Here is a 12890-nt window from a genome sequence, read left to right on the forward strand (position 1 = left end):
TAATTTATTTTATTAATACCCTATAAATCTAGAGAGATTATATCCAAGCTTAATAAAATTGGAACAATTAGTCTATGCAAGAAATGTTCTTTCTCTTCCTCAGAGGCTAAAACCTCTTTTCTTCTTTAATAAAATTCTAAAATTATGAATAACTTTAAAAGCATATTGACTGCCAGGTTTGGGAATAATTAAAATTATTTAATTTGTTTTTAATCATAATTTAGAAAAGCTTTCAAGGACTTTTTCCTTTACTTACTGAAATTTGGTAATAAGATTAATAATCATCCTTATTTTTAGGCTTTTAAAAGGTTTAAATTGGGGATTTACAGGGCAAGCTATGATTCTTAATTCCCCAGCCTAGAAGATAGAGTTTTAATCTGTCACGCCTAGCCCTTCCCTGTTACCTCTTACAAAGAGAAGGCCCTGGGGGCTGGGTAGGTCAAAGAGCTTAGAAAAATCTTTTTCCCTTTCCCAATAGCTTCTATATTCAGATTTCTATATGACCTTTCTATCCTGTTTAGGCCAATTTGGAATCCAGGAATATTCATTCACAAATATATATCCATATTTAATTTTTTAACAATTTGAATAGAGCACTTGTAAGAATTTTCAGTTGTTAATTTGATATTACCATGCTGATCTATGAAAGTATATGCTGAACAAATAAACACAAATAGTTAGATACAAATACACAACTCACTAATGTTACTTATAATTTTCATTCTCTTACAAAGTACATTTAACTGTAAAATAACATTTAAAAGATCTCTTTGAAGGCTATTTCTGATTGCTCAAATTTGCACCATACTTGTTTACAAGAATTTAATTCTTTTTAGTTATTGGCTTATAACCGAATTGTTCCCCAAATGTAATTTAAAACATTTTCCTTTACTTTAGAGCTTTGCGTATTTCTCATCTTAACTTTGACAGACCTCAGATGAGCAATACCAATTCTAGTATATACTTACTGAGGTCAATGCAGTCTCAAGGAAAACTGGTTTCTTCTCACAACCTACTGCTCATAGGATTCTTGATGCTTAGGGTAGGAAGTCCTCCACTCTCCAGTTCTTGGAGATAACAGGACTTTGGCAGTTGCTGTACTGGAAGAGTGGATGTCCAACTCCAAGGTTCGAGAATTCCACCAGGCAACAATCTAGTCCACACCAGTCTTCAGTGGGGATCGGGGAGTATTACTTGCCTCTTTATCTCCTGACCTGCCTCACCAAAAGTGTTAGTGGAATGTTCTGGGTTCTGGGCTTCTAGGTTTTTGGCTATGTCATATAAGAGAATTTAAGGACATGCCATAAGGTAGGCAAGGGAGTAAAGAGTTTATTAAGAAATAATAAAAGAGATAAGTACACAACTTGAGACATGGATTGCAGGCATGCTACAGGATGAGATGCCTGTGACTGGTTTCTTTCACTCAGAATAATGTTTCATGATATAGCATGCATTAGTACTTCATTCCTTTTTATAACCAAGTAATATTCCAATGCATGGGTAAACCACATTATATTTATCCATTCATTGGTTGAACATTTGGTTTGTTTCTCCTTTTTGGTAATTAAGAATAATGCTGCTGTGAACATCTCTGTACAGATTTTTGTGTGCATATGTGTTTTGTTTTCTCTTCAATTTATACCTAGAAATAGAGTTGCTGGATCTTATGGTAACTCTAGGTTCAAACTTTTGAGGAACTGCCAGACCATTTTCCAAAAAGACTGCAAAATTTGACATTCCAACCAGCAGTGTATGAGGGTTCTGATTTCTCCACGTCCTTGCAAATACTTGTTATTATATATCTTTTTTTTATTACAGCAATCCTCATGGGTGAGCAGTATTAACTCCTTGTGGTTTTGATATGCATTTCCATCATGGCTAATGATGTTGAATACCTTTTCGTGTGCTTATTAGTATTTATATATCCTCTTTGGAGAATTGTCTATTCAGACCCTTTAAACAGATATTTATTTGAGTAATTAGTATTTTTATTATTGAATTGTAAAAGTTCTTTATGTATTCTAAATAGAAATTCTTTACTAAATATATGATTTTCAAAAACTTTTTTGGAAGTGGATGTAGCTCAAGTGGTTGAGCACCTGCTTCCCATATGTGAGGTCCTGGTTTTGATCCCTGGTACCTCCTGCATCAGTTTGATATAGTTATGAATTCCAAAAATAGATACTGGATTATGTTTGTAAACTGGTCTGTACCTGGGCATGATTAAATTTTGATTAGGCTTTTGATTGGGCCACATTAGTAGGGTGTGATAAAAGACATGGCAAAGAACAGAGTTGGAGATTTTGATGTTGGAATTTTGATTTGGAGTTTGATGCTGGAGTCTTGAGCTGGGGCCCCAGGAAGTAAGCACACAGAGGAAAGAGAAGCAAGACCCAGGATGAGAGGACCTGAGCCAGAAGAACACAGAGGAATAGAGACAGCTCCTTATACAAGCAGAAGCCCTGGGGAGGGAGACAGAGCCGTTCACCCAATAGTCTACAGTTGACCTTTTGGAGAACACAGAGAACCTGTGAGCCTGGAGAGAAGGAAGACCTGGGAAGAGAGGAACCCAGGAGCCTGGACCCTGGCAGACAAATGGAAAAAAAAATTCTCGTTTGGGAGCAGATGTAGTTCAGTGGTTGAGTGCCTGCTTCCAATGTACGAAGTCCTGGGTTCAATCTCTTATATCTCCTAAAAACAAAACAAACAAACAACAAACCCAGCTTCCATTGGGGAGCAGATACAGCTCAGTGGTTGAGCACCTGCTTCCCATGTAGGAGGTCTTGAGTTCAATCAATTTTCCCTGTCTGTGGGTCATCTTTTCACTTTTTGCATAGTTTTTTTTTGAAGCAAACATTCTTAATGTTGATAAAGTCCTTTTTTTTTTTTTAGGAGGTACTGGGGAATGATCTGAGGACCTCACACATGGGAAGCAGGTACTCAGCCACTGAGCTACATCCACTCCCCAATGAGAATTTTTAAAATTTGTTTGTTGGTTTTTACAAGGTACTGGGGATCGAACCTGGGACCTCGTATGTGTGAAGCAGGTGCTCAATCACTTAAGCTACATCTGCTTCCAAAAAAGTTCAGTTTATCTCTCCTTTTCTTTAGTTGCTTAAGCTTTTGGTGTCATATCTAGGAAGGCTTGGCCTAACCCAAGGTCATGAAGATTTACTTGTATGTTTTCTTCTAAGAATGGCATAGTTTTAACTCTTACACTTGGGTCTGTGACCCATTTTGAGTTAATTTTTGTATAGTGTGAGAAGGCAATCCAACTTTATTCTTTTGCATGTGGATAGCTAAAGGGTAATCATTTATATCTTCTCACAGCACCAGCTTTTGCTTTTGTTGGTTTATGTTATTGTTTTTCTGTCCACTATTTCATTAATTTCTGCTCTAATCTTTATTGCTTCCTTCCTTCTGCTTTATATTTTGTTTGATTTTCTTTATCCAATTTGGAAATAATATTCCATGTGCATTTGAGAAGAATTTATATACTGCTTCTGTTGGGTAGAATGTTCTATAAATATTCTGTAAATTTTTTTATTTTTCTCACTGTTTTTAATTTCAGTCTCTTGCTCTGTCTTCATATTCTAATCTTTCCCTATGCAATATCTAGTCTGTTATAAATCCTATCAAGTGTATTTTTCATATCTGATGTGAACATTATCAGATATTTACATATCAGACACTTCAGTTTTCATTTCTAGAAGTTTGATTTGAGACCTTTTAATATTTTCCATCTCTCTACTTAACATGCAACAAAAATATTTCTTCTACTTAACTCTGTGAAATATAGCTGTAATACAATTTCACTTTTTTATTACTAATTCTATCATCTGTTTAATTTCTGGTTCTATTGATTTATCTTTCTCCTCATCATTGGTCTACTCTTCTGCTTTCTTGCATGCATGGTAATTTTTTATGAGATGTCAGACATTGTGATTTTACCTTTTAGGGTATGCAGTATTTGCTATAAATATGCTTAAGCTTTGTTCTGGGATGCAATTAAGTCACTTGTAAATAGTTCGATCTTTTTGAGTACTGCTCTTAAACTTTCTCAAATGGGACCAGAGCAGCTATTATTCTAGGGCCAAAGTCTCACTACTGAGGCAATGCCCTTCTGAGTACACTACATGGTGCCTCATGAATTAAAAAGCTTCCCACTCTGGTTTAGGAATAGATGCTATTTCCAGCTTTATGTAATCTCCGGGGATTGTACCCCCTCCTCCTTCTGCATGGCTGTTTTCCTAGTTTACATATTTTCCCCCATGCATTCACTATCAGTACTCAGCTAAGAACTCAAGAGGAGTTCTTTACAAATCCCAGGCTCTCTCTTTGTATAGATCTCTCCTCACAAATATCTAGTCACCCTGATGTCTTTGGACTCCCAACCATGTCTCCTCGATTCAGGGAGACTGTTGGGTTCCATCTGGGTTCCATCTCCCTATGCTCCTGCCTGAAAACTCTTTCCAGGCAGGAAGCTGGAGCACTTGTAGGGTTCACCTCATTTGTTTCCTCTCTGTTAGGGATTGCTGTCCTTCACTGGCTCTTATCCAATGTCTGAAAACTGTTGTTTCATATATGTCATTTGGTTTTTCAGTTGTTCATGTACTAGGGAAAATCTGGTCCCTGATACTTCATCTTGGCCAGAATCAGGAGTCTTTTAGTGTTTATTTTAAAGTATTACTAATAGTGACAATTTAAGAGAAAGCAATATGTTTGCTTTGTGATGTGTATATTGAAGGTTTGGTTTCAATAGTTAAACATAGGTTAAAAACTTTGCCTCAAAAATACACACCTATAAGTGTCTTTAGGTATTCTTTCTAAATTAACCCACCCATTTGCCAAAAGTGTTTGCTGAAAGCTAGGTAGTAAATTTCCATCTTCTCTGACATCAATCTCTTTTTTTTAACGTATGACTTCATACTTACTGGAATTCTTCATTTGAAAGATTTAAACAGGCTAGAAAATTTCATTCCCAAGAAGCTTTTTAAGAATGCAGAACAAATATGAAAATTGTTAATACTTAACAAACATCATTTTTGTCAACAAAAATCACATAATCATAAAAACTTTTTCAAATATTTTTAAAGTGATACCCCCATGCTTTTATTGCCATTTGTCTTTCTTCCTTCCCTACCAGTTTTTTAAAGGTCTAAAATGTTAATATGGATGAATGGATGGGGACGATGTCTAACTTTCAACTTTACTTTTAAATCCTAGCCCTGCATTTTAATGGCAAAATAAAACAATTCTATAAATGAACTGGTAATAGGAACCAATAAAGGACTCCTAGTTCTAAATGTAACAGCATTCCTTCTTGCAGTTCAGAACTCCCTGGCAGGATTATTTTCTTCCTCTGAAGAATTTCCTTTAGAAACTCCTTTGGTAAGTATCTTTTGATAGCAAAATTCCTCAGTTTTTGTCTGCAAATTTCTTTATGTATTGTTCTTTTCCTTGAATGATATTTTAGTTGGGCTTACAATTCTTTTCTCTTTTTCTTTTCTTTTTTTTAAATGTGGAAGAGAATTTATTTAGCTTTGTGAGTGTTTACTACTTACACAACAATAACATACCCTTGGCATGGAAAACCATATTAAAGTTTCATGAATTGCTTTAGTAAGGTAAATCTTTCAGTTGATTTTATGAGGCTTTTAGACATTAAGTCTGAGAAAGTTACTGGTTATCAGAATTTACATACATGATCACAATCAAAATGGTAAATAAGCCAAAGAACACAACATTTTGACAATCACCAAAACATAATTGCAATTTCTAATCAAACATTTATTTCTACACTATATTCATCTTGAACTCTTAATTTCCATTTTATACTCTGACATTTTTCTAAATATAGGTTATAAATAATAATCTTTTGCTTTATCTCTCCGGTCTCTATACCATAAAGTTACCTGTTTTACTGTGGCTATATTTTTATCCTTTAGAGTACACATGCTTATTAAGCCAGTTACATGCCAGTAACCTTGTCAATATAAAAATATTAAAGAATTAAAAACAAATAATTTTTTGTTACTGCTAATTAAGAGTTATCTGCCTGACAAATTCTTTCCATTTCTAAACAGCATCTGAAAGAAAATGAAATTAGGGGAAACCTATGATATTTTACCAGACATTGTGTGCTTTTAATAGTTCAACAGTGGTAAAACTTGATAAGAGTAAATTAACAGGCTAACATTTAAAAATGTATGCTTTAGTAATTATAAAGCTTATAGGTAAGCTTGTGGAGAAGCTAACCAAGATACATAAATTAGCTAACCAAGATACATGAATTAGGAGATACAAGTATCCATCTAATTTATTTTTTAAAGGTGGTACCAGGGATTGAACCCAGAACCTCATACATGGGAAGCAGGTGCTAAAGCCACTGAGCTACACCCGCTCCCCATCTAAATTTCTTCTCATTTTTTTTTCAGAATATTTTATTTAAGTTGTCTAATACACAATATCTCATTTATCATTTGGACGTCCCTTTATTGTAAAGATAATTTTTTTGTCTGATGGTAAACAGTATCCTTGTCAGTGATTATTCTGGACCTCTGCATTGGATAAATTTGATTTCTTCTTAAGACTTAAGTTTCCTTCCGCATTTCTGAGGTAATGATTATACTATTTCTGCAGTATCTGAAGAAGCCCGATGCATCAGCAAATCTGGTGATTTACTTCCCATAGAATGCTGTGAAATTATAGAAGAGATGGTATTCCTGCTAGTCTCAAAGCTTCTGACACATTGAGTTTAGGGTTGTCTCTTCTGTCAGGGAAACTTATTAACGGAGTATGTGGCTGGATTACCTAAACGACCCTGCTGGCAGACACTGTCTTGTAGCCCATCATGACTGCCAACTCAGGCTTACAATTCTTGACTGACAGCTATTTTCTTTTAGCACTTTGTTCTTTTGCTGACACCAAAAAGTACATTTTCTGTAAATTTCTTTAAAACTACCTTCCAGTTCACTATTTTTTTCTTCAACTGTACCTAAGTTGATGTTTAATGTCCACTTTAATTTTTAATTACAGAAATTTGATTTTCTCATTTTAAAATATTCTATTTGGTTGTTTTCCACAATGCCTGGGCTTTTTAGAGAGTATCTTTTTCCTTGCTCATGTGTTTTATTCTCTTTAATTTCCTAAAACACTTCAAGCATACTTATTTTTAATTTTGTATCCCATAAGTCATATATATGAAATCTTTGGTGTTTATTTCTGCTATTTGCTTTTTCTGCTGATTATTGTTTATAGTGACTAGTTTCTTGCTGTGTTTTAAAATTTTTGATCATGAGCTCACATTCAGCTGGACTTTTCTGTGAGAACCTAAGAAGTCTGAGTTATGAGGGCTTCCTTGCAGAGAGGATCTACGTCTGCTTCTTTTGGGGCCCTGGGATGCTATATCTAGACTGTTTCAAAGTTAATTCTTCTGCTTGGGGTTTCTAGATAATATGGACAGTGCTAATTCAAACCCTTCTGCAGATAATTTCAATTTCATCTTCCTTTACTAGTGGGAAGATTATTTCTAGTCTAGGCTTTTATTGAGTCTGTAGCCCTTGGGGCTTCCAATTTTATTTCAAGACTCAGTTCCAATTCCCTTGCTTACTCAGGCCCAATTTCTAGTCTTCTGTCCCCGCAAGGCTGTTAAACTCAAGTTTGTTTCAGATACTGAAAAACACTCTCAGGATAGCTGCAGCTTTAGCACCAGCTTCCTCTTCAGTTTGGCTTTTGGTGATTTCCCTTACTTTCATGTAAGCTTGACTCTAAATCTAAAAGTACATGTGTTATATTTTGTCTAGGCCTTCTATATGGTTTATTTCAGGAGGGGTTTTCATTTTCTCCAGCTATTTGCCAGAAAGTCCATAGTATAGTTTTCTTTGAAAAAGTAGTTACTTTTTTACTTGTTTTTTTTTTTTTTTTAAAGATTTATTTGTTTAATTCCCCCCCCCGCCCCGGTTGTCTGTTCTCTGTGTCTGTTTGCTGCGTCTTGTTTCTTTGTCCGCTTCTGTTGTCGTCAGGGGCACGGGAAGTGTGGGCGGCGCCACTCCTGGGCAGGCTGCACTTCTTTCGCGCTGGGCAGCTCTCCTTACAGGTGCACTCCTTGCGCGTGGGGCTCCCCTACGCGGGGGACACCCCTGCGTGACAGGGCACTCCTTGTGCGCATCAGCACTGCGCATGGGCCAGCTCCACACGGGTCAAGGAGGCCCGGGGTTTGAACCACGGACCTCCCATGTGGTAGATGGATGCCCTAACCACTGGGCCAAGTCCGTTTCCCAACTTTTTTACTTGTTAAACATAATTTTACTTTGAAGCTATGTACTGTGTGTTTATTTGAAAATAAATATTTACTAGGTAGCATACTATTGACAGCTACCTTTTACAGAAAAGGACAGCCAATTTGGAATAATTTGCCTTTTTGTAAGAAAAATGTACACCTCATTTTTAACTGCTTTGCTGCGAGATATCTGTGGGGTCTTCATTATCAATTTTCAACTTTCATTTAAAATAATTACTAAATCCACCTATATGGGTGCATATGAACTGCAACAACCTGTAAAGAGCAAAGAGTTATAGAGCAAATGGGGGTTTCTCTGTCACTACATATCTTGGAGGAGGGTATCATTAATATTAACGAAACTCTATATTTTAGAATCAAATAAAAATAAATAGAAGTTCTAATATTTTCTTTCCCTTACCCCAATGGTTAAGCTTACCCTCCCTCTGGGATAAGGTACAAGGCCCACATTTTTTAATGTCACAAATTGGAGGGCACTACTGGCATCTGGTAGATGGAGGCCAGGGATGCTACTAAGCATCCTACTATGTGCAAGACAGCCCACAACAGGTCAAAAATGTTAATAGAGAAGAGGTTGCAAAATCCTGCATTAAAGGCAAATGACTGAGCAACATTCCTAGTGCTTACTTTCCTTCCCTACTGCTACCTCTCATCGTCTTCCTGGCTCAGATGCCCTGGACTATTTTTCCTTCTCCACCTAATCAGTTTCTTCACTTTCAGGGCTTAACACACTTTATGGGCTTGGCACGTGAATTGTTTCCCAGCTGAAGCGTTTCTGATTTAATCCTTCTACCTCGGAATTAGATGGTGCCTTAGGTTCAAGAGAAAGGCACTTCTCCTAATTCTTCACTTTGGACAATTATTCGGATGACGTCGTTATTTGAAACCAACTAGACTAGCAGGCAAAGGGTAAGGGAGTTTACTTCTCATGTGAAAGCAAACTCAGGGGTGACCAGGAATCTCAGATGGTCAGGGGCAGGGGAAGGAGAGGGTGGGGTGTGCGAGGATGGAATCATCCCAACTGAGTAAGCGTGTGTGTTTTTGGAGGGTGGGGGGCATGATAGTAAATGTCGTAGGTTGGGCACATCTGAATCTCAGTTGAGCTCTGCTGAGCTGGGAAGTGCGTCCCAGGACAGACAGGCAGAAGGCCAAAGAGGGTGAGAAGCAGAATACAGGCCTCAAGATACAGGCTCGCTAGAAAAGGCTTTGAGCCGGGGGGGGGTTCTTCACAAGGGGTTAATGAGCTGGAATTTAAATTTTAAAAAAACCCACCACGACATTATTCTTGTGGGGATGTGTTGGTGCAGGTGTGATATATTTAATAAGTCCGACACAGTAGTGTGGCCTTAGTAAGGGGTCCGTGGTTTTCACCTGACTGGCAAAGGGGTCCGTGGAACAAAAAAGGTCAGGAACCCCTGGCTTTGAGGAATGTTTGCTAGAGATTAGAGGAGAGCTGGTCACCTGTTTCTATTCAAACAGGACACAAACCAGCCTTGATCAAAGAGCGAGGGGTCAGTGGATGGGGTCAAATAAACCTTCTGCCCTGAGGCCTGCTCAGGACTCCCTGGCCCAGGCATCCAGCAGGGCTGCTCCGAGTCGGCCTCATACCCTCACCTAGGCCGAGCCCACTGCATCGAGGTGTGGCTGGCCCATCAGTGACTTCCCACGTCACGGAATGTCCAGCTTGAGAGGCCGTTTGGTCTCAGTCAGTCCATCTTTCCCCGCTGTTTCAGATGAAGAAACCAAGGGCGCTCCAGACCCTGGTCCCGTTCTCAAGCACCCTCCTTGGCTCAGGGGCTGGAAGCCGGCACCAGCCGTGACCACCGGGCTCCACTAAGGGAAGGGAGCGGGGTGAGAAAGGTGCCCAGCCCCCCTTGGCTTGGGGAGCATCTCAGCTTGGCCGGGGTCGGCAACTCTGTCCCGCAGTTTCCAGGCCCGGTTGCGGGGCCTTTGGTTTAAACACACGCAGATGCCCAGAGAAACACTGAGTCCAAGACAGAGCCTCAGTCTCGGCCCCCGGGGAACAGATGCAGAGAGAGCTCTTGAGCCTGGATCAATGCCTTTTCCCACAAGGAGTGAGAAAATAAAATCCATGTTGAACCCTTTCACAGTGCTAATGAAGAGGAGACAAGGCCGCTGGGGCGGGGCAGCCAGCGTGCGCAGGGGAGCCGTTTATCCATTGAACTTTTCTGCTTATGCAATAGATCTTCATTATCTACAGTGTCCTGTTGCGCCTCAGTTCCCCAGGGAGAGGCTGAATGACATAAACTGCTTAATAAGCGGCGACTGGTGTCCCCAAAGTGATGGTGGGTGAGGAAGGCAGCCACTTTCTCTCTCCCGGATCAGCCTGATTCCTTTCTCACAGCTGATGAGTGAGATACCGGCCAGATTCCAAGAGAAAAAGCAGCTGGCTCCCCACACAGGCCTCCAGCATTTGCTCAGCTGGAAGACAGACCACAGGGCAATGTTGCCAGTCCTTCGTGAAGGTGATGCAAAGCCTCCATTTTGTGTGCTCCTCAGCACAGATTTCCTACTTGGGCACTGGCTTACCCAGAAAATTTATTTTTATTTTACATACCCAAAACTTATATAATACTGTGTATTATGTATAGCTCTAAGTGCTTTACAGAAATTAACCTAATCTAAGTAAGATCATGGTAGAGTTAGTATTTCTAAGCTCATTTTAAAAGTTGGGGAAACCAAGGCATAAAGGAGGATAGTCTGCCCAGCAACAAGGGTGAGGTGGCTTTCATGTACTTAAAATCTCTGTCCTGGGCCCAGGCATGACCTCATTTTCCTCTGCTCTCCATCCAGGCAGAGTCCTGGACGAGATCTGCTTTCTCCAGAGGCCTTCCCGGGCTGCTCTGCCCTGTCTGCCTCCCACAGCCCTGCGTCTGAGTCTCTGCTGGCCATGCGTTGGCCTTACGGGACATCCACATTCTCATCTCATATGCACATGCGTTTCTACGTGTCCACCTATTCGCTGTCCACGAATTTCCTCAAAGCTCACGATTCAAGAAAAGAAGTTTCAATCCCAAGGAAATAACTAAAAAAATGTCGAGGATTTATGCACAGTTATTTATCCCAATGTTGTTTGTAAGACTGAGGAATTGGGAACAATTTTAGTGTTCATCAATAGATCAGTTAAAATATAGAGTATCATGCAACCATTAAAAGTTCTATTTAAAGAAGTTTTAAATTAGGGACTATGCTTACAATTAGTGTTACAGGGGGAAACGGGAACCATAGTCATTCGGCACAGCTATTGTGCTGAACTATCATCAGTAGTGTGTGTGTCTGTGGGGGGCGGGTGTATGGGATCTGTGGAAGCAGTCAGCCCCTGTGGGGAAGAATATTTTATTACTGCTATTGTTTAGAATTGTTGTCATGGGGTGATAATGAAAAGCAAACAGCTTTTAGTAGTTTTTATAATTGTAAAATTTTCTACCAACAGTCCACCTCCCTATTGCCTGCTCCCGTGGCTAAGGTGCCATCACTCCTGCTGTCATCTTGTGCACCAAATTTCATGTCATTGTTTGTTACGAGCCAGTCTTCATTGCAAGACTGCAAGCTCTGTAAGGAATTTCTCTGGTGACTCAAGATGCTGAGCATCGTTTTATGTGCTTAATGGCCATTTGTATGTCTTCTTTTGTGAAGTCTTTGTTCAAGTATTTTGGTTATCTTTTTTTCTTGTGCCCATTTTTAAAAGCAACTTTTAAAATGATTGATTTGTAGGTCTTTAGGTATTTGGATATAAGTCCTTAGTGGATATTCCATTATAACTATTTTGTCCCAGTCTATATCTTGCTTTTCATTTTTAAAAATATCATTTTAATGCACAGACATTTTTAATTTTGATGAAGTCTAATTTATTAAATTTTTTTTCAGGAAGTACCAGGGAATGAACCCAGGATGTTGTGCATGGGAAGCAGGCAGTCAAACCACTGAGCTCTACCCACTCCCTAATTAAATGTTTTTAATTTCATGATTACTGTTCTGGTTCCCCCTCAAAAAAAAACAAAGACATTCTCCTACTTTTTTTCCCAGAAGTTTTATAGTTTCAGCTTTTAGGTTTAGGTCTAGGACCCATTTTAAATTAAATTTTATGCAATATATGAGATATGAGTCAGGCTCTTTTTTTTTCCCTATATGGATGTCTGGTTATTCCAGGACCATTTGTTGAAAAGACTTTCCTTTTTCCATTGATCTGCCATGGTGCTTTTGTCAAATATCAATTGATTCTATATCTAAGGTGTTTCTAAACTCTACACTGGTCCCTTGGTCAAATAATTATGTCTATTCTTATTCCAATATACTGTGTTGATTAATTTTATAGGAAGTAGTTTTTTTTTAATAATAATAAAGTAATTTTATAGTAAGTCTTAAAATTAGGTAACAGAAGTCCTCCAAATTTGTTCTTTCACACGATAGTTTTGAGTTATCTAGGATCTTTGTAAATCCATACATATTTCAGAATCAACTTTTCAATATCTACAAAACATTGTTGGGAATTTTAGTGGAATTGTACTTACTCTAGAGATTAATTTACTGGCATTACATCTTGACCATATTGTGTCTTCTAATGCAA

Source organism: Dasypus novemcinctus, chromosome 4, assembly GCF_030445035.2.
Source record: "Dasypus novemcinctus isolate mDasNov1 chromosome 4, mDasNov1.1.hap2, whole genome shotgun sequence".
Classification (NCBI taxonomy): domain Eukaryota; kingdom Metazoa; phylum Chordata; class Mammalia; order Cingulata; family Dasypodidae; genus Dasypus; species Dasypus novemcinctus.